At 31.3% G+C, this 20,265-nt stretch overlaps 1 protein-coding gene and 1 long non-coding RNA gene across 4 annotated transcripts in view; both read left to right on the forward strand.

Moving 5' to 3' along the window:
• Nucleotides 1-358: 358 nt before the first annotated feature.
• On the forward strand, nucleotides 359-2,665 carry LOC123692180. The gene is made up of 3 exons (XR_006751499.1): nucleotides 359-410; nucleotides 1,167-1,229; nucleotides 2,627-2,665. It is a non-coding gene; the product is annotated as an uncharacterized LOC123692180 (long non-coding RNA).
• A 5,108-nt stretch (nucleotides 2,666-7,773) lies between these two features.
• LOC123692178 (eye-specific diacylglycerol kinase) overlaps nucleotides 7,774-20,265 on the forward strand; it is a 108,471-nt gene continuing 95,979 nt past the window's right edge. The window contains exon 1 of one of the 3 annotated variants that reach the window (XM_045636891.1): nucleotides 7,774-7,897. The gene's annotated coding sequence lies outside the window, so the exon portion shown is untranslated. The remainder of the gene's footprint in view (nucleotides 7,898-20,265) is intronic. The other 2 variants (XM_045636888.1, XM_045636890.1) reach the window with 2 other exon arrangements.

Consider the following 20,265-nt stretch of genomic DNA (forward strand, 5'->3'; position numbering starts at 1 on the left):
GACTTTTTGTCTCCACCTATCATTGAAACAATCTGATTTCACACATAGAGGTGTAAATAAATGCACAATATGTAAGGTGTTAAGCTATAGATGAAATATTATATACTCGGAAGACACTTAAAAGGATTATGCAGCGAAGCCCCAACTGTGCGTTCGTGACCCGTATACAATGGACGGCGCATGCTTATGTTTTATGTCGTACAAGTTAAGTTCATTTAATTTAATAATATACTTCATAGTATCGTAATTTTTACCAAGGGCGATGGGTAGCAGTCTACGGTATTAGTCTTGTAAGACTTGGTCGGGTCATCTGTATCGACAATTTAAGGGTTCGAAATGAGTGCAGTTCCGGATGTTGTTGTGGAATGCAATGGTGTTGATGAAGAATATGACCAGGATGATGAAGAGGGGTACGTTCCAATAAAAATATTGCTTGTTACTGAAGTATGAGCCCGAAACGATTAGTTAGTATCGGTCGATCGTGTATTCTGAATTGTGAAATTAGTATTGTGCTGTGATAAGTTATGATGCTAGATATAATGAGGTTCTATTATGAGCTCATAAAATACTCAGTGCCGTAGTGTAGGTGGTGAATGTGATCCTACATCGTGAAAGTAGCCTACGTTATAATTTCAAAGAAGAACAGCAATAACATGTTTTATTACGGATATAGATTGAATTTATCGTTTTGCTATTTTCGTCGCCCACATAAATCACGTTTTTCTAAACAATTTTTAGGGATATCATGGCGATATTTTTTATTCCTAATCAATTTCACTACATTTATAAAACATAACAGCTAAATAAAGAATGAATAGATTTATATTCTCCTTCATTAGCTGTGTATTTTAATTGAGAATCGTGCAATATAAATATAATAAATTATTCTAGGTACATAAGAATAGATAGGTGGTAAGATACATGATTCACGATTCCCTGGAGATTTTATCCACATAGCAAATTGAGTTTAAGATCTTTTAACCTACCTAGGTATCAAATAAAGTGGCTTAGGTAGGCTTTTATAATAAATTACAAATCTAAATAAGTGGCTACCCTGAAATATGTACTAATATTTTTGATAGCATTATAATTTTAATGTGATTAATACAGCTACATAGGGGAGACAAAATTTTACAAGTGGGATTCAATTGGTTTTTTCTTTGTAGATTGGACATAAATCCAAAACTGGGCTGCCGGGTTCATTTTCCTAGTGACGTCATGCGAGGAACGTGAGTTGCCATGAATATAAAGTCCGCAGACGTAATCACTGTGACGTTGGTTGTTGTTGTTTGCAAGCTGATTGGCACAAAAACCATTTAAACCACTGCCGTAAAATACTATACGGCTCACAAATGTTTCTCAGGCAAACTTTTCCGACACTAGATTTAATATTGCCAAGCACATCTTCCGCTTTTTATTTCTAAGCTTTATACTTATTAGCAGCTTAATTCCCTTACTTTATGCTTTACAAAGCTTTATTGCAATTTTTGCTCGGCTAATTAATATTTTGAATACGCCAGGATTCTTCTATAGATAGGTATAATCATTTTATTTTATTTTATTTTATTCATAAACATATTAAACAGGCTTGTACATTATCATTATTTACATAGTTATTAATTTTAAACATTACGTGATTGCTAAAAGCATTCTTTATATTTCATAGCTTTTAACATATTTAGATTATGTAAAACATGGAATGCATAAAATATTATAATGGGTAGTTAGGTAACTATATTATAATAGGTACAAAATGTTTTATTTATCTAAATATTTGTTATCTTGTAATTATTACAATGTAATATTATGATAGTTAAGAATTTTATAATTATAAAAAAACTAAATTGGAGTTCATAAGACAACTGTTTCCAGTGTTTTAAAAGTTCCAAAGTTGCTCAACCCAAATGGCAGCAGAGATACGGATCTTTTGCTGCATTTCTTTTGTATTATTAGATAAAAATAGACAACAGAAGAAGCATACAGTGTATCTAAATTTTTCCTCAACACGTTCGCGCTTACCTACTTGTTGTCACTCACTTGTAGGGCTGCCTGTTGTTAGATGATCATAGCTTTCAAGACCTACGCGAACAACTTCAATCTTATTTTATATCGGCTTTATATCTAAAAATAGACATGAATAGACTAAGAACATTATATCGCGATAGAGGTGGTCCCAGCTAGTCGGGCCAATGTTAGGTACACTTTACACAACTTTACTTCATTATATTATACGTCATTAAGAATTATAATGTCTTGTTTGTAATTTCAAAGCAACATTTTTAATGAAACAGATTAAAGTCAATTATCAATTAGAATTATTTTATCAGCATCAGCCCTACACAAGTACAGCAGTACACAAGTATTCTATTGTCCGTGCCAAGGTTTAGTTATTTTACACGTGATAAAAAGAAGTTTTTTATAGAACACGATAATTCGTTGAAGGCATGTTGTTTAATGTTTATTCGGATTTATCATCGCCGATCATTATCTCTACTCTACTAGGTATCTTAGCGTTTTCATTAAAGAACTTTATAGAGTATACTAAAACACGATATGATCATAAAATATATCTACTTTTTACTTGTTTGATTAAGATGCTATTAAAACAATAATTTCATCTTTTCAGGTAAGTGTTTGTATGTAACAGACGATGAACTCCGTTAAATGTAGAAGACTAACAAAAAGTTAATTATCAACGAAATTATTTTGTAAGGTAACATATTATTATGTTTATGTATTTATGATATATATATATATATATACTATAAATGTATTGTGTTTTTTGTACTTTTATATCTATGTACTTGCATGTATGCCCTACATCCCTACTCATAGAATATATAAAACATATTGTGATTAAGGATGATTTTTGAAAGCAGGAAAAATGGATATGAATAGGTCTATATTTTATTTACTCAATGCTCACTTTACGCGGTAAATCACCCGGCTATCGGCGTTTTTATGATGGGCATAGTATACAAAATATGCATTTTAGAATTTTGTAGTAATTTAATTACAATTAATATATAATTCTCCTTTTAGCGAATTATTTGTACTTATCTCAAAGTGAACAAATAAAAAATAAGTTTTTCCTATTTCTTATTAGTCATATCTCTTTCTACGGAATTTTTTATATATGACAATTTGTTTTAATAAACAACTGATGACAAAACGGATTTCTCATAAAGAATTCCATGAAAACTTATCTGATTTACACATAATATAAGATAGGTACAGCGTAGTGGTCACTGCTTACGTCTTCGTTTACGAAGATAATCGTCAGTAATCATAGCCATGTATAGTAGATAATATTATATTATTATCTGTGGCCGTGTTAATAAATGACGTAAGCACAGATTATATTTCACGGGATTTTGGTGCATGGTTTCTTTCTATGACCATTCAATTTTCCTCAACATTAGCTGGATTTCTACCTTTATTCAGAAAAGCATTTATTTAGATTTTCTCTATTTGTACATTTCGGAATAGTTATAATCAGTTGAATTTTGTGAACTAAAACTTAAAAAAAAAAATAAGAAAAACTAAGTAATTATATCAAAATTGTATCAAAATTATATTATATATTTATAATTTAAATGTAATAAATAATAATTATAAATATATCTTAAAACAGGGATCTTATCTGATCAAAATATTATTATAAGATAAAATAAGGGGAATACTTTTTATCAAATTTATCATCGAATCATAATTAAGTACAGCTTGTATCTACTCATCAGAGTAATTGTTCTACATTTTCTAGATTTAAATTATTATAGATATTGTATTTTAGCTTCGAAAGTAACGGAAAGCGTGTCAATAAATTTCTTTAGATATTAATTAATGACCCTATAGATGGGTATTATTAATTATTTTGATATTACTTCTAAACTTCATTGCATTACCTACGGGTGCCTGTTGTTTCATTATGAATCAATTTAACTGTCAGATACGTAAGCTAAACTGAAAATATCCATGTTTTTGTTACTACAATGCAAAGTCAAATGTTATACTAGTTATAAATCCCATGAATGATTGATACTGGTTGACATGTAATCTTATCTTCGTATATATAAAAATGAATCGCAAAATGTGTTGGTAAGCGCATAACTCGAGAACGGCTGAACCGATTTCGATAATTCTTTTTTTATTATATTCCTTGAAGTACGAGGATGGATCTTATGTAGAGAAATGTACCACGGGCGAAGCCGGGGCGGACCGCTAGTATAATATAAAAATGAATCACAAAATGTGTTGGTAAGCGCATAACTCGAGAACCGCTGAACCGATTTCGATAATTCTTTTTTTATTATATTCCTTGAAGTACGAGGATGGTTCTTATGTAGAGAAAACGTAAATATGTACCACGGGCGAAGCCGGGGCGGACCGCTAGTTAAAATATAATATTTGCATAGTGGTCAATTGTAGAGTGTTTTGAAACTAAATACCAAGTCGATTCAGTTTATGGACCAGAAACTGAGATATAAATAAGCGTCTATTTGCTTTAATTAATGATCTTTACAAAACGTTATAACCAATTTTATTTTATTTGAAATAATCATACTTATAATAAAACGCGAAGCTTTTATGACTTCATAAAGGTAAGTTTCTTTCTTTAGAATACTTAAGCTCAGTTATTTAAATAATATAAATAAGTAGTACCTACAGGCTAGTTTAATTTAAGAATTCGTTTATTTTCAAATACTTATTACAATATCTAAATTCCAAATTACTCCCGTATTATTTTTCTCTCATAAACAATTTCACCGGAAAATAAGGTAAAACAATCACAACAGGGAATACCAAAATCATTATCAAGTTATTTTGATTTCAGAGCTGCCATTAGGTATATAAACTGCTCAAGCGTGTTTTCCCACTCAAAAGTTTTCAACCCTCCTTTACGGCAATTTTGTTGTTGAGCTGTCCGAAGTTAGCCCTTGTTTAGACCTTTGTGACATATCTAGCAAATCTCAGAAAGATCAGATGATGCTTTCTTGGATCTTGAAACAAATATTTATATTCATCACACGTTCATAATACATAATTATATGTTTAAAAGTAATTAAACATAATGGAATCTACTTTGAAATGCGCTTTCCTAATATCGAAATGCAGCGTTGCAGTAGTTTGAAAATTATTCGTTTCTTTCAAAGTATTATACAGGTGAGCAACTAAGCAAATTAATATTAAATGAATATTAAAAGTTTCAAAGAAGAAACTACTTATATAATATTGCACTTGTGGGAGGCGAATGTTATCAAAAGAGCTTGTCTAGCAGCTACACGTTAAAGAGAGTTGCCTTCTCTAGTCATTATACTGGAATTACTTAGTACCTCTCCTCGCATTTACTTCAATCTTACAAAGCATTTAGTTTCATGATGATACGTACCAAACGAATAGGTTCTTACCACTAGATAGTTAGAAATTAACATTGCACATGTGTTTTGGGTATTAACAGAATTAGCGAGTACGTCCTGATTTATATTTGTTATATATATTATTTAACCAATTGCATCTATCTACTTATACTGTTAAATTATATTGTCACTTTAATTACCTCCCATAATAGCTACCTGATCGTTCATATGTGTTCTCCATAATATCATTAACTCAAGAGGAATAAAGCTAACATCTCTTTATTCTTTATATAGAAGACACAGCTACAGTTCATCCAAAATGAAAATTAATCAAAAATACAGAATAAAATGCATGGTATAGGTAATCATCCCGTAACATTTGCGAGATAATTATAATTACATTGTTAATAATAGAGCCAGATGCTGCATTGTCATTCTGCGTTGGAACAACTTTATTATTCAAGAGACGATATCATTCAGGCTCCGTGTTAGCATACTATTCTTCCCAGCTTTCAGGCTTGAATTTCCGCTATTTTATAAACGATACTTTGTTGCTTTGAAGAATATTATTCTGCTTTTTAAAGGCAGTTGGCAGCTGGATTCACATTAACGGATGCTCATTGATGTAAATAGGTAATATTTAAAAAAAATATATCTATGTAGGTAGTACTAAAATTTATATTATGTAAATCCATTTATTAATACAGTTACTACATAGTTCTAAAACGTCAGATAATTAACTATAAATAGAATATTTTAAGAACAAACAAAAAGAACAATTTACAAGTTACACCATCAACATCAAAAAATCTGTTTGCAAGCTTCAGGAATTTCCTCATAATTGACAAATCTAATTGTTGTTTCTAATAAGCTATCTACCATTGTCATTGTGTATCAAACGTGATTAGAGAGATAAACGTTCAACGCCCGCGGGCACAGTCAGGTCAATAGTATTTAATAATTTAAATTGTAAAAGCTTTAGTAACAAACTAGGTAAGCTGCGAGCAGTTCGGATTTCTATAAAACGGGATTTGATTGGCTTTCGGTTTCAATGATGATCAAATTGACCTACTTAACGAATAGCGACTACCGGGATTGACTTGTTCACTAGATAGATTTCTGTTGTATTAGATTAGGAAAAACCAAGAATTGACTCTAGTAATATCCGCTTTTTCTTACTCTACTGATATTAACTTTAACGGTTTCTGTGTTCTGTGCATCGAACTTTATCCATAGAAATGATTTAAGCTTCTATGTGAGGTATTTGTGTTTTAAATAATGCCTTTACATTTTTGGTTTTGTATCAAGTATAAATTTCTAATTTATACGAGGTCCTCACAACACATACAAAGCTTAGCAAACACAAAGAATTTAATTTATCTAAACGCTTAACATATTCCTGTGTTAAAATATTTAAAATTCTCAACTCATATTCCGTTATTATCTACATAAAATGCAAAAAAGCATTGAAATTCTAAGCAAAAAGTAAAAACCCACTCTACATATTTTCGAAAGATATTAGCATAAATTTTTTTACGTGTACCACTCAGGAAAAGTCCTTTATTAAATTAAGATGCAAAGGAGAGAAAATTATGCTAAGCAGTTAAAAAGAAAATCAAGGGTATAATCGTATTGAGTTGTAATAAAATTGGGCCGATGTAAATGCGAATTGAATTGGTAATTAGTTTAAATTTTTCTTGAATTTCAATACGAATTAGATACGTAATCTCTTAAAACTAACATTAAGCAAGTATATTATATTGTATATATAATATGTTATAATATGTTTCAAGCATTAAGTGCAATATTAATGGACAAAATCAAGAAATAAAGTATTTTTTAAGGAAATCATGTCCGAAAAAAATTGTACCTATGTTCATTTTATACATTAAAAATTGTTACGGGGATTCCTTGTAGTATGTACATGTTTTTTTTTTACTCTAGTATACTAAAATTAAAAACATTGTAAATAGTACTCCTAATGTTTATTAATAAGCGGTTCCATAAAATTATAAAAATGCTATGGAAATGCAGGCGCTAATGGTAAGTTGACGATTATTATTCATTGAATGGCTGAACAATAAGCAAATTCATAACTTAAGTTACAGACGGCGATTAGGCAGGCTTCAACAGCGTCGCTCGAGCGTCGATAAACACTTCAAACAATGCTCAAAGTGTGTGAAAGAATGCGAAGAATTTTAAGGTAGTTGCGGGCGAGGGGCGAGGCGAAGGGGCGCGGCCGCCCGCCCAAAGCGAGCGCCAGTCGGGCTCAATCTCGCGAAAGCTCGCTCGCCTTGAGCCTCTTGCCGGGTCGCGTGAAAAACTCGTACTTATAAAGCCGTGAACGGAAGCGTAATTTCACTAACTTTTTCGCCGGTTTATTTGAACTGTGAAATTTTTTTGCCATTTTTTTATTCAAATTGAAGAGTAGATTTTAATCAGATTTACGTATACCACCATGTGTGGCGGTCACCACGCGGCCGCTGCCGCCGGGTGACCGTCAACAAATGTATACCAACTGCATTTTATTTCCTGCATTGGTAAGTAATAATAATATTTTGTTTTATTAATGATTCCAAAATATATATACCACTGCCACAACGCCAACGCTACGAAGCTAATGTTTTTCGAAATTTTAACACAATAAACAATTTCCCGCGTTGAACCATCATGAGTTTATTCGAAATTTCTAGTATTTTTGTGTTACTATTTGAAAATTGTAATTTATGATAAAGTATAATTTAATATTAGCACACGTCTATAGTTAAGATTTTTGTTAGAGTATTAATATTCGGATAATAGGCGGATCTGTTGTTTATTTATTGAAAGGTTTTATTTAATATTAATTTAAATATGAGGTATGATCCTATTTTGCTGTTTGTTACATTTTAAATCATTTAAAAATATCCATTGTAGCGGGTCTTAAAACGGTACCTAGTTGACTTAATTAAATTTCTACTTGCATTATAAAAAACGTGAAGGGACTCTTTATCTATATTTAATTATAGATAAAATAATATCAAACCATGTACCACCTAATAAGCCTGAGAAGGAAAATCAATATTTGTTTAAAACATTTTCCAGGGCAATTTATTGAATATTCACTTGAGACACAATATTAACATAATTGTTATGTCAGGGTTGAGAGCTATTATAAGCGCAGTGATGAGTGGTAGAGTGAAGAAAGCTCTAGAGACCCGAGCAACTGCGGAACCCACGGTATAAAATCGCTTACATGGCCTTAATAGAAATATAATTCCTTATTATTTGTACTAGGATAACGCGACACAATTAATGTTAATCTTTGCTTAGTACGCCAGAATGACTTGCAAATACGGTTGCATAGATGGCTAATTAAATCTTCTTATACCGAGCTTTATTTATTCATCAAATACTGTTTTAGTTTACTCCTTATTAACTTATTTTCATCGCTTTTTATCATGATATACCTACTTGATACAATATAGGTGCTAGAAGTTGTGAAAAAAGCATTATAGATCTTCTTTTAATTAAAATTTATTAATAAAGTTGAATTAGAGGTATACATTAATGTAGATGAAAGGCAATGTTTATGCTACTAAATAATGGAAGGCTTGCCTATTCTACCTCTTCTTAAGTATTGCTTTATTATTTTTTACAAAAGTAAGGTATGACTAGGTATATCTTGAGCTCATGTGCCAGCTTGCCGCTTGCGCTGCCTCCGGGTTGGAAATTATGTGGAGGGCTGGGGCGGGCCATGCGGAAGATTGCGATAGTGTTCCCGCATCCCGTCTAAAGCAGCGCGTTGGTATACAGTGGGATTTTAGTCGGTAGGAATCCGACATAACCCACGGCTCCTTCCCCGGGAGCCCTGGGTATCTTAGGTAAGATACTACCCTACTTAAAAAGGTATATCAATAAAATATTATTAAATATAGTATACCAAATTAAATTATAAAAATAACGACCTCAATAGGACCCGAAGATAAATCAGAGCCGTTTCATGAGTTGATTTTAATTATTTATTTAGACCCCAGAGGCCTTAGAGATTAATTACATATCCAATTATTATTTTTTTGAATGTATCACGCTTACGTAGTTGCCGGCATTTGATTGTAAACTGAAACAACGGGCTAAAATAACCTTGTTATTTTCAGTTTAGTATCGCACATGTATAACATTAATATGTTTTACGAGTACATAGTTGAGTGTAACTGTAAATTCAGTTGAAAGAACACCAGAAAACTTCTAAATAGCCCCTTAACTACGGCGAACGTGATTTAAATTGTTATTTCATTGGCCTACCCCGGGTTTATAAAATATTTGATTATTTCAAAGGAGTGTTTAAATGGAAACATAACAGAATAAACTATTAATGAATAATTCGTTATTCGACTCTCAATCATGTTAGAATATTACCAGTTATTTCAAATTTTGTATTTCGGAAGTGTACAAGATCAATGCCAAAATACGATGATATAAATTTATTATGTTGTCCAATAGAGCGATGGTCCTTTTATCACCTTTGATCTGCTTGCTCGTTCATTGAATTGCAATTTTTCATCCAGCAATAGAAAAATATAAAGAGCTCTGGGTATTACTTAAATGTATTGTGAAGAACTATAGGGAATGCTCAACCCGTAGAATTGAAATCGTAATATAAAAAAAAAATGTAAATGAGCTTATTAGGGGAAGAAAATAGATATCGAAGATCGTTCTCTACTACAAGAATAGATGTGAAACAGATTTTTAGGTAGTATTGTGAAGCATAGTAAGAAGTAAATACCTACACCATATCATATTTACCATATTAATTATTTTAATCAACGTAGTACATAGTAGTTAGTCAATCAATTAATTAGTAATTTAGGATTTCGCTAGCTGCAAATTTTCGGTACCTAATATTATTTATTCTGTTTGTTATTCTGTGAGTTTAGAATGTTTTTCCGAGTACCTTGAAATTGAAACAAAGCAGAACAATAGGTATATGAGTAGCGACGGAAACTGTATGATATTTTATGAGCTCGGATTAGCTATGCCGTTGTTTGCCGCAATTATAATTGAAAAGTTAGAAATGAATGTAAATTAATGTAATTCTTAATTTCACATGACTCAACAATTTTTTATTTGTAACAGAACAAAAAATGCAAAAATATATTCTGCAGTTAATTATTTCCTTTTCCTAATACTTTATAAACATGAACTATATCATTCTTTCCCGAAATTGTTGATTTGTATATAGCTAGAGTTCATATAAAATTTCAAGTTAGATTTCAGAGTTTATGATGAAACATGATTAAAAGTTTTGAAGTTAACTGTTAAGACAATAATATTAAATTGTCAGTAGCTGGTTTTTCCGCTGCCAACGATTGTATGTTGACGTTATTTGTGTTATTATGTTTACCTAGAATACAGCTGAATGGAAAATAACGGAATATATGTAAATTAGATCGTCGTTGTCTTGCATAAATTTGTTTATCTTAGTCTCTTTTCTAGCTTCTTTAAGGCGCGTGTAAATAGATTATTCAATTCAGTTTAGAAGTCGCAAGTCATCTCTATGAATTATTTTGAACAATATATTGAGAGATCGATTAAAGTAATCTTAAGTAATTATATTTCACAGGATTTAAATACGAATAAGTAGCAAAAATATGTGTTGAGATAATTAATAAATTATTTTTAATACTCAGAAGAGACAAAATACTACACAATTCATTAAAATGAATAATTAATGAAATCGTTTTAAAACCCTACTTAAATAATTTTAGGAAATAAGGATAGGTAATCTATTGGGCGGCGACTATCACCTACCACCAAGTGAGTCGCCTGCTCAATTGCTGGGGTTGCAATAAAAAAAAAACAGAAATGATTAAACAGAGACAACCTTATAATTTTTAATCTTTATACAAATTATTATAATTATATTGTAGATAGCCCTGAAATAAATAGTGTACCTAGGTACTTATCGAAATCCACAGAGACTGACAATTTTCGCGTCCTACCTTTTTTTTAGTGTATTTTCCGTTGCGTATTGCTAAAATGTGTTATTGTATACCTACCCATATAATATACTATTACCTACAATACACATTGTTAAAAAATAATATCAATTATAGACACATTCATTTGTATAATAATAATAATAAAATATTGCTTTCCGTTGCAAATTAATGGATGAGCAATTGCGTGATAGCGATATAATTAAATTTTAACGTTATGCATTCTGATTTTTCTTTTATAACTATAAATAAACAAAAAGTGAACAGAAATGTCAATAATTTGTACGTTATCGTTAATGATTACCGGAACATAGTGTTGTAAATAACAAAACGTTTATTTAAAGGTTAATTCACAAAATAATCTACAGAATTAGCAATGTTATCTGATATTATAATACGAACACGTATTAGAACTAAGTTTATCGACTTTTAGATACTTGACATGAACATGAGAACGCTTTTGGATTTTGCCTCGGCTTCACGTTACCGCTAGCTTTATATTTAAAGTGAACTAGAGCAAATTATGATGCTCTAACTTGAATTTCATTTTATCACTGAGATTTATGAATATTGGAGGAGAATTCATGATTGCATTCACAAGGATTTCTGTCGAGTTCAATATCATGTTATTTTCCTGAAATAAGTACATATTAATTCTATTACTCTTGTTGCGTGCTTTTTATGAAATTGTTAAGAAATGAATATCAAGTTATAATCGAAATTTGCATAACATTACTACTACATAGTATAGTAATGTATATTGTAACTAAACGCGTAAAGCACGTCTGTGTAATGACGGAATGTTTGTGGTAGATGTATGTAATAATAGCAATGTAAACTAGTGTACATATAGTATCAGCTAGGGACGTTAGATTGTTTAACAGTAAGTATTTATAAATTCAGAAAGCTATATTAACTTACGACGTAGATGAAATTTATACTCTTTTATTTGTTTTGATAATTTGATTGTCAAGAACGATGTGTTTTATAAGTTTTTTCTTACAATAGTTTTGGGTGGTTTTTAGCATAAAAGCTATTTTTTGAACTCATTTCATTTGTTTACAATGTAGTCACTTGCCTTTGGCAGCAAATGGTTTGAAAATATCGATTTTAGATATTAATGGTATAATATGCGGTAGGTAATAACATTAAATTGGTCTGATTCACAGTCTAATTAATTACACTCATTGAGTCTGACTGAATATTGTGGATGTGCAAACATTTCATAAACTTTTACCTACAACCTACTATAAGTACCTATCGTTTTCATTTTGTTCATGTTTCTGTTTGTTTATGCACACATTTGAATTTTGAAACCAAATGTAGAGTTGCTGGACACTGTAGGTATTTGTAAAGTAAGCGTAGAAAGATTGAAACTAAAACAATTGTTAAAATTTGTTAAACTACCTTTTATTTAAATTTACAAAAAAAATGTATAATAAAAATTGCGCTTTTGAATTCACAAATAAATTTAAGTCAAACAAAATCAGTTGGTTTGGTCAACGTACGTTACTTTTTAAACGCCTTCAAAAAAAAAAGGAGGTTATCAATTCGGCCGGTATTTTTTAGTAGTCAAGTAGCCATGACGTAGACTATGCGTTGTTATTTGCTAAAATAAATTTATAATCATGTACGAAAAATGAATAATATTCCTAAATTATTACGAGCAATAAATAAAATTAAGTGCTGTTTGAGAGAGGAAAAGAAATAAATGAAAATATATGGACGATTATTTTCTTTTATAATGTATATCCTAAGTTTATAGTCGTAAATCGTGTCGGTATAGGTTCAATAATGAGTACCTAGTATAAAAGGGAAGTTGATTCCCGCCTTTCGAAAATTTATTATCTACATTTAGGTTCGCTGCATGTTTCAAAAAAATTTCCACGAATTTAAAACATCATGATGAAATTTAATGGAACAATGTTATTTTTTATAGAGGGAGATTTATTACTTTCGCTAGCATTACGAGAAAGTCTAATAGGTGTAGGTGAAGATACGGAGCACTGACGTCAATATTGCTTTATGATTCAAATCGACGTTAAACTAAGCTCGCCCAGCTGAGTGCAGCCCGCTCTAAAAATAATATTTTAACAATTTTATATACGTTTTAGCAGGGCGCCACGTAAATACAGTATTATTATTGCATTAGATAAGGCGTACAAGGAAACCTGAAAAAATTGACTCTACACACATTGAGTTAGGGGAAATATCTCGACGTCGCTTTTTTCTGTACAAATTGCGACCATGTAATTTATTTATCTTTTAAGAGAGTCAAGACTGGATAATGGGAAAGGATGACATTTTCACAATATTTTTTTAAATGTTTATTTGTGTATTATTAAAAGGCACAAATTTTTACAAAATATGTTAATTGTAAAATAATCAATTTCAGTGTTCACTGTTCTATTGACTATTCAATCGTTCAACGGACTCAATCTGACTCATAATTGATCGATTCATATCAAATGTAGACCTAATTATTATGACTGAACACGCATGTCGCTACGATGTCTAAGGTACGAAACACGAAGGCCACTGAAATTAAACATTAATAAATTACTATTTGATCAACACACACTGGAATTTCATTATACAGAAGTAAATTACAAAGTCACTTTTTGATTCGAGTGTTTGAGCACGGAAAATATTGACATTTTGTTGTATTTTCTTTCACGTTTTGTAAAAGATTAAATTATAGAAACACATTTTTGGCGCTTTGAATGTTCGTCTCTTTCAGATTCTTTCATCTGTATGTAAGTGGCAGCCATTGAGGTGGCACACAACACAAGTTGAAGCTTTACTCTACTTATCTCGGATTGTTCTGAGTCCAGAAACGTTCTTAGTATTTACACGAAACATCTTTGTTGTTTTGACAAAAATGTATGACAATGTTATTAAAGAGAATACAACGAATTCGTAGCAAGTTGCTCACACTATTGTCACGACATTGCTGTTAACATAATAAGAATTATGAACTCAAATAGATAAAGTATCTCTATACACGCATTACGCTATACTCGATAATCCATTGAGTTAAAAGACAATTCACAAGTAAAGCGGTGCTTCATGTGTGTATGTTCCAAACGCATAAATGTGAGTAGGTTTTAGAAATTGATGGATTAAATACTATTTAATGAATATAAATACATTCCGATTTCATTCAATCTATTTGAGATACATTCCCATTCAATGTCTGTTCAATGGACGTGATTCATCACATACCTAATATGACAGCGTCTCGAAGCTTGCATGAGAGGAACCAAATCTATACAATAGTCATGAATACGCAGTCCATTTGAGGAAATGCCTCGCCCAGGTTCATTACTCGGGCTCACTGTTAATTAAATATTAGTCAATGTACAATTGAATTAATAAGGACTAGTTACCGAGCATACGAACTCTGTCTAAATAAAAAACACCTCACGCCTGCGTGTTTTCCCCGTGTTTTCGATGTAATTGGGGGCGCACGGCTCATTTCAATCAATAATATATATATCTATATATATCAACGTATGTTATCACTTCTAGTATAATACCGCTCTATGACTCTACATAGGTTGAATCAATACTTTGTATAATTAAACCTTAATAGTCTGTAGCGTATTTCGTTAATTAATTATAAAACTAATTTCTCTTTCTTTTATTACATTCTTTGTCCATACATAATTACTGTTTTCGCAATAATAAAGAACTTGAGTGGATGAAGTATGTTTTCATTTATGATTAATGAGTTTTGGAACGAGACAATTACCGTCAAGTTTAACTCCCTTCATTAAAATTGCATACGGAAACATGTATGGTAACTTACTTCAGAGTATTTATGTATTTATGTGTACTTACCTTTGTAAACTTTGATCTTAATCATAAACTTGCACTTAAGACTTGCGAAAACCTGAATACGGGCTTAAAACAGAACCAAACTGTATACATAATTATATTTAACGGTACAGTACACATACTTCTCTTTACCAAGTAAAGGAAACCTTGCTCTCTACTACTATATAATATTTAATCCTTTTGATAGCTTGGGTACATAGATTATTATCAAGTACTGTAGGTATAAATAAAAACTAAAAATCTCAATATCATTTTTTTAATATGTTTGCTGTAATCGATTATCTTTCTTCGATAGTTCTTTTATTCTTTCTATTATTTTAACCCGATAAAATTTCATGCAATCTGAGCTTATTCGCTTGCTTTGAAAGAAACAAAGCTGTAAGTATAAAGCGATATATTTGTTCCCTTCTCGTATCACGTTAACGATCTCATTAAGTTGTTAGTTCCAATTAAATATATAGAAGCGTGTCGCGCTCCATGCGTGAATTGTTGAAATATTTCTTTGTTACACGAGTACGTGTGCCTTTCTGTATTTGTTCATAATTCCCTATATATAGACCAATTAATCCGTTTTTAATGAGCAATAATCACACAATAACTAACGTTATCCGTAACAAGAACGACAATTATACTGCACGAGTACTTTTTCCTTTATTTTAAAAGCAGACACTCGTTCTGGGATTTTCTCGATATCGATTTATCAAGTAATTATTCCGTTTGCACGTACTTCTTAGTACAGACACGTGATTGTAATTGCTTTAGTATCCTATTATAATTATATAATTTTCCTAAATGCTGTCATTTTAACCCTTTCGTAGAATCCCGTAGCGGTGATGTTCGAGTGACAAACCAAATCTACAAATAAATATTGTCCTAAATTGAACATTCCAACATAAATATTTAACTACGTTAACACACGAATATGCTTAATTATACCAAAATACGAAAGAATCACACGTGCGCATTCACACATAATTGTTTTCATTTAATCAATTGTTCGAATGCGATACACGAACGGTTATAGTTTTACCATCCAGTGTTATTTCATCGTTATCTCTTGTCGAGACGAGCGTGAGCTCTGACTACAGACAATAAATCAATAGAATCAATCGTGTTAAAAATAGAATTGCCTTAGATATTGTCTAACTTCTGAAACGTACCAAAATGAACGTCGAGGATATTTGGGTATGTATCTAAATTTAAAACGTTCTTCCAACTGATTTCTTTTCAAAGCTGGAAAATTGTTGTTCAAAGGTTGATTTATGATTGATTTATGCTAAAATAGGTAGTTAAAGAAAATTCAACTCAGAGTTAGCGCAACCAAGTTGATTTTTAGGTTCGAGATAGTAGGTACTTGCTTACTTATCGGGCGTTTTTCCATTACCCGGCCCGGCTCCGGCACGGCAACGGCATGGTCGGGGACCGGTACCGGCACCGGGACTTCGTTTTTCCATTGCGCCAGTGTCGATGCCGGTTTACGCCCGGTGAGTGGTATAGTACTGATATGACAATCCATATAAATATGCAATTTCAATTTCAATTTTGCCGGGCCGGCACAAGTGGGAAGCTTGCTACCCCGGCGACGGTGACGGCGCCGGCAGGACTCAATGCCGTGCCGGCGCCGGCGCCGGTAAGAGAAAAAGCGAGCCATACATTTTCATACACTTTTGCTTCCCCGGCAACCCGCCGGCGCCGGCGCCGGTGCCGGTGCCGGGCCGGGTAATGGAAAAACGCCCGATATGGGAAAAAATGTCTACGTTAAAAAAAATGTTGTGTGGTTTTATGAAACCACGGTAAAAGTGAAATTTTTTCACACTATAAAGTATAGACATTTAACTAAAAACTATCGTATTTGTACGATAATTATCGTACGTATCGTGCGTCACGCGACATGCGCTACACAGAACAAAAAGTTTGAGACGATGTAATAAAAGTTTCACTTAAAGATTTATTTATTGATTAAAGAGTATTTATACGACAATATTATTTCTCATTTATTTATCATTAATAAATCATTTTGAATAATGTAAGAATTCTATTTAGGTATATTTATAAAATTCAATACACTTTTGTTTGATGGAGAAAACAACATTAATATAGAAGGCTCGTAATTATTTATAAGGCAAGTATAAGTCAAACTCAAGCGTCAAGGTTTCCGCACCTTGGAAAAGTTAACAAAACAAACTTAATTCTCGTACTTTTCAACTTATCTTTATAAGGCTCATTGCTTTGTGCGTGTTTGTATTACCTACTCGGGTCAATTTACTCAAAGTTTCATTTATATTCGTATAAACTTTATCAACTTATATATCAAGCCCTTCTAACATAGGTACTTTTACCTTGTTGATATTTCAACATAATATTATTCAAATGTTTGAGCTTAAATTTTGCCTAAATATTAACAAAATGTAAAAATATTATTTTACTAACAACTCAGTCATAAAACTGAAAACTTAGGCAATTACATTTTCACAGATCTAGAGTTTACTTTTTAAGAGTTCCCCGAAGACAGCTCAGCAAGTTTTGCTCTCAGTGAGAGCAACTTAACACAATAATATTATGACAGTTTTTCCAAGTAAAATATTTAAATGTTGCTCTTTAAATTTTATAAGATTAAGGCTTTAACTTTCTAGCGAAAATTCAGTCGTGGTTATTAGTTAAAATTAATGATAGCCAAGCAACCAGTTTCAATATTATAAAGTAAATTAAGATTTTAAGTTCTACGAATAAGTATAATTAATATCAAACTTATTTGAATAACCAATATTTATTTTACAAATGATACTTCAATTTATAACTCAAAGTTTTTATTGGCAATCTAAACTTTACAGATAAACAATGATGAATTAACCAAGAGTTTACAATTCAATCATAAATCCCGTTGAGACTGAAACTAGAATTTTCGATATTTTGGGAAACATAAACTGAAGTGTTATTTGATGTTTATTAGGTCTACAAATCGCTTAAATATATCACACATTATGTGAACGAATACAATTTAGATAAACGTATATAGCTGTTTTACTGAAGATAGCTGTAGACTTTTCCGTCGTTACGGTTCCTTAGTGACTTGCGTCGAATCGAAAGTGGGTCTAATGAGTCGGCAAACACGGCCCGATACAAACGAGTAAACGAGTTGTTTGTCTTCCTCTACGTAGGTATATACTGAAGGATCCAAGCGTGAACCGATCATTTGCTAATGAGATAAGACCGTATGTCCGATACCAAATAAAACGTCTGCAATTTTATAAAAAAACAACATAATTTGAACGACTTTACGTAAAATTTATAATTGTACCAGTAGGTGCATATATTATTTTTGAATAAATAAACGTTAGAAGGTACATAGGCAACCGGAAATGTATTATAATATAGGTATTTTTTTAATAACACCAACAATTTAGTACGAAAATTTTACCGTGCATGCTTGAATGATTAATAACGTGCAACAATAATGGCCTAACAGCATGCAAATTATAATTACAGTACATGTAAAACGGGCCGTGTAAGTCGCATTTTTCATAATTACTGACAAAATTGTACAGAGTTCATGCGTGCCCGCTCTTGCATGTCAGTTATCAGTATATTTTACAGGCATGTGAGCGTTTGTCCTTTTATCGTCGTCATAAGAGGTAGAGACAAAGATTAACCTCATTCTTTCTTAGCTAAAGCTTATTATAATCTTCATTACATTGCCCCAATTTGGTACAATAAAATGATATTCCGAAGCTGGAAATGGAAAATAAAATTCGAATGAATTATGAGTATTATGCATTTGCATTTAATATTATCACAGGTTATAAAAGCTTATATTATTATGTAGGTATTTATATGTGTAATTTTATGTTTAAAGCAGAAAGAACAGAAACTAAGGTCAGACAGTATATATAGGCAAAAAAGGTAATATAGGTAACATCCATCATCTATGAACAAAAATACAACTGTTGGGTTTGGGCTCCCCCAAGGGTTTAGGCGTCATTCATCCAGTAGGCTTATGCGAAGTGATGGATATCTTAAACTTTTGGTGTCCGTGTTTGTTATCGCTGAATGTATTTTTTCTACGGTATCATAAAAACTTTTAAGGGTTGTTTAGTATTAATCGTATTATAGCTGCGCAAAAAATGAGAATAACAAATACTAAAACGATTAATATACCGTCAAAGACCACATATAGTTTTCAGTGCAATTAATAAAACCAAGAGATCAAGTAAACGACAAAAGAAAAAAATCGATAACCGCATTTTAAAGCTGAAAATTAAAGGTTCAATGGTTTAGGTATTCACCTTTAGAAAAACGACAGAGGCTCTCGATTAGTAAAGGTTTTAAATATAAATGTTGTTTGTTTAATTGTCTCTACATTAAATCATGTTGTAGGCACTTTGTTTGTATTTGTACCTTGGCTATTTATTGACTTAGTTATTATCACAATATCCTTAATCCAAATTAATGACAATTTAATAAAATATCATTTTAAATCAACAGATTTTTGTATTATTTTTTTTATTTCATATCCACAAATAATGAAGTATTTTCAAATATTATATACTAGCGGTCCGCCCCGGCTTCGCCCGTGGTACATTTTACGTTTTCTCTCCACATGAACCATCCTCGTACTTCAAGAAATGTAATAAAAAAAGAATTAACGAAATCGGTTTAGTTGTTCTCGAGTAATGCGCTTACCAACACATTTTGCGATTCATTTTTATATTATAGATTACAATATTCACTCCTTCTGAGAAACGTAACGTTTCAAATTTCAATTAAATATAATTTTACATGTGAATGTAGAGAGAGCGTCAGTTGGCGAGTTAAACAAGCGATAGGTAATTAAAAGTGTGTCTAGATTTTTAATTATTTAATTATTTCTGTATCGGATTTTTGCTAATTGTTTCTTATTTGTTTAACTCGATTGTTATAAAATACTATTTATGTGAATATCAACTGGTACACATAATTAGGGAAAGAATCTTGTACTCATAAATTTAATCAAATTTTTAACATTATTTTCCATTGAAACTCACTAAAAAGCATAATATGTGTTTTCATATGTAATTATGGACTCGGTTTATCGATAAGAAATTGAGCTCTCC

The sequence above is a fragment of the Colias croceus genome, chromosome 5 (assembly GCF_905220415.1).
Source record: "Colias croceus chromosome 5, ilColCroc2.1".
NCBI classification, from domain to species: Eukaryota; Metazoa; Arthropoda; class Insecta; order Lepidoptera; family Pieridae; genus Colias; species Colias croceus.